This window comes from Petaurus breviceps, unplaced genomic scaffold, assembly GCF_028583685.1.
Source record: "Petaurus breviceps papuanus isolate PSGF00001 unplaced genomic scaffold, PetGlider_PUasm1.0 689, whole genome shotgun sequence".
In the NCBI taxonomy this organism is placed as follows: Eukaryota; Metazoa; Chordata; class Mammalia; order Diprotodontia; family Petauridae; genus Petaurus; species Petaurus breviceps.
Window position 1 is genome coordinate 2,045,749 of NW_027186458.1, and position 2,572 is coordinate 2,048,320.

At 48.2% G+C, this 2,572-nt stretch overlaps 1 pseudogene; it reads right to left on the reverse strand.

The window, feature by feature from the left end:
- Positions 1-419: 419 nt before the first annotated feature.
- On the reverse strand, positions 420-1,457 carry LOC138174497 (UDP-glucose 4-epimerase-like; annotated as a pseudogene).
- Positions 1,458-2,572: the final 1,115 nt, after the last annotated feature.

Consider the following 2,572-nt stretch of genomic DNA (forward strand, 5'->3'; position numbering starts at 1 on the left):
AGTGTAAGAAATTTTATTTGTGAACCTGATTACAAGGCCAGAAATGATTTTGGGAGGAGAGGCTGGGCCGGCTCCCTACCCAACCCCGTGTTTTGGGGACCATGGTGGGATAGAAACATCCTGTCCTTCTTGGATGGTGTTTGATCTTAGGGAGGGAAGGGCCTGGAGTTTTCAGCCCTTTGGTGGATGGCAGGGAGAGTGAGGAAGGGGTGAAGTAGGGAGGTAAGGCCCTGCCCTCTCTCTTGTGCCCTCCTGGGCAAACAGGGCTCAGCCCCCTGAGGGAAGTTAGGTGGTGTCTGAGGTTCAACATCTGCCCCTTCCTCCCTCCTTCTGTCCTCGGGAGGCCAGAAACAAGAGAAAGCCCAAGTGAAAGCTCAGGTTTGGGAGGCCCATCATTTCCAGTATTCCTCGGTAGCAGATCAAGCCTTGCTGCTAAATCCTGTTGGGTTCTGTTCTTGCCACTGCCAAAGGTCCTCACACATCTTGTCTAGGCCAAAATCCTCTTTCCAGCCCAACTTCTCCTGTGCCAGTGTGGGGCTGGCATAGCAGGTGGCCACATCCCTATCCTGGCAGGCCACGATCTCATATGGGATGTTCTTTCCAGAGGCTTTCTCCAAGGCAGTCACCATCTGTAGCACAGAAGAGTCAGTGCCTATCCCCAAGTTATACCTCCGACAGGCATATTGTTTCTTGAGTTTCTTCAGGGCTGTGATGTGGGCCTTAGCCAAGTCCACAATGTAATCCCAGACACCTGTCCCATCCACTGTGCTGTAGTCATTGCCATAGACGTGGAGGACCTCCCACCCACGACGTCCTACTGCCACCTGGAAGACATAGGGCATTAGGTTGTTGGAGATGCCCTGTGGGTCCTCACCGACATCCCCAGAGGTGTGTGCCCCAATGAGGTTAAGGTAGGAAGGTAAGGCCCAGCAACACGGCATTCCAGGCCTTCTCTGCCTGCCACAGGTCCAGGATCATCTCTTTGATAAAGAACTTGGACTTGCCGTATGGCTTGGTACAGCCCCCGGTAGGGTGGTTCTCATCCAGGGGCAGGTAGTGGAGGTTTCTGTACACGGTAGCCAAGCTGCTGAACACCAGGTTCTTCACCCCATGAGTGTTCATGGTCTCCAGCAGCTGGATGGTCCCTGTGCGGTTGACCTTGTAATAGTCCAGGGGTTTCTGTACCGGCGCTCCATCTGCTTTGAGCCCTGATCACAGCCATGAAACTGTGCTTCTTAAAGATCCCTGCAGCGCTGCTTTGTCTAGAATACCCATCTCCTCAAACTCCACCTTCTTGCCTGTGAGCTCCTCCTCTCTTCTTAGGCTCTCAGGCACGGGCCCCTTCCCACTGATGGTGTTGTGGAAGTTGTCAATGACCACAGGCTGGTAACCGGCCTCCAGCAGCTCCAGCTGCCAATGTATCTGGCCCCTCCGGTGACCAGCACCTTCTCTGCCATCCTTCACACCTGGCTGGCAGCCAACGTCCCTCCTGGCTTACACCTTCAGATGCTGAGGTCCCCTTCCACGTCGGCTAAGGTCGATTTCATTGTGTTGAAATATGCTTCTCCTAGGAAGGGGTAGAGGACCCAACCTCGAGGCTATGTGTGGCCCTTGAGGTCCATAAGTATGACCCTGTATGGATTCAGTTGAAGTACTGCACTTGGGGAACTTGAAGGCCACATGAAGTCTTGAGGCCACAGGTTCTCCACCCCTGTGATCTGGGACTTCCTTGTCAGTCATCACCCTGGACTGATTGAACACCTGTAGTTAGGAATAATGTATTAATTGCAAATTTATTCATAAGCATCCCTGTTCGTCCTATGTCATGCACACCTTTTCAATTGATGCTTTATCTTCCATCTTCAGGGCAGGACTACCCTCTAAGTTACTCATATATGGTCTAAGCCAAGGTCAAATATACATGGTCAATTATTTTTAAAATATTTACTCCATTATTCTAAACAGTGTCAATCTAAATTCAAATATGAAAAGATTGTATATAAAACCACAAAGCCTATATTTATAATTTGTTTGAAAATGTCTGAAGTGAATTTAAACAAGGTGTCTTCTATACATATTAACATCTTGTAAGATTATTTATTTTGAAAGAAAAGATATAACTGATTTCAATTGTCCTTTGTTTAGTATTAGTTTCTGGGGGCAGCTAGATGATGCAATAGTGGATAGAGTGCCAGACCTGGAGTCAGGAAGACTCATCTTCCCAAATTCAAATCTGGCTTCAGATACTTACATTATGTGACCTTGGGCAAGTCACTTAACCCTGTTTGCCTCAGTTTCCTCATCTGGAGAAGGAAATGGCAAACCACTCTAGTATTTCTGCCAAGAAAAACCCTTTGGGGTCATATAGGGTCAGCCCAACTAAAATGACTGAAAAACAACAACATATTGTATATACCTGGAGAGGGATGACAAACAACAATGACTGTACAACAGCTGTAACAACAAGCCAGGGATTGAATTTGGGATGTCACTGAATTCATGTAGAACTCCTGAGTAAGGAAACTCCCTCTACCAATACAACATAGCAACTTTCTGCAGCTTTAGACTTTGG